The following is a 723-nucleotide window of genomic DNA, read 5'->3' on the forward strand; positions in this document are numbered from 1 at the left end:
TGTTTTCGATCCCCGACTAGCCTCTCTCTCCCCTCTCCACGTCTTCTGTTGTCGCTGCATGCGCATGTGTGCGCGTGTTGGCCGCCACTGGCGTGGTGCTGCACGATTCGGTGCGAGTGCCGTTCCTGCCAACACGCACGCACATGCACGCATCCTTTTATACACGCGCCCCTTTTTGTACTGGCCTGTTCATGCCTGCCTTCACCCCTCCCTCCCTCCTCATGCTTGTTTGCCCGGACGGCATCTGGAAACGCCTCAGTGGGCGGTGCCCAGGGTCCGCGGCCCACTCTGTGTGGGGAAGCCAGACAGCCCCTCTCCCACCTTATCCCTCCCAGCGCCGAGCCACACCTGGCGGTGGCGGGACCAAGCACCGAAGGCTTTGTGGATTCAGTGCGGTGCGTCGCTACTGCTGTCGGCGGCGAGGTCGCGGACGGCGTTGCGTCGGAGCGGACTGCGACCGTGCACGCGCTTGTGCCATGGACATGCTAGTCAGCGTGTGAAGGTGGCTCGGACGTATGGCGCCCGCGGCCCTGACTGGGTAGTTGTGGGGAGCCTGCGCCACCCGGAGGGATGCACGAGGCGGTGACCCGCCTAATGGGAGGCGGCTGTGGGGCGGCCTGCGGAGCCGGTGGGGGTGGGGGGCCGGGTGTGTGTATGGGGGATTAGGTTGGTGTTGTATGGCAGTACAATATACAGACGTTGGAAAAGAAAACCACGGTCGAG

Source organism: Leishmania donovani, chromosome 19 (genome assembly GCF_000227135.1).
Source record: "Leishmania donovani BPK282A1 complete genome, chromosome 19".
Taxonomy (NCBI): domain Eukaryota; phylum Euglenozoa; class Kinetoplastea; order Trypanosomatida; family Trypanosomatidae; genus Leishmania; species Leishmania donovani.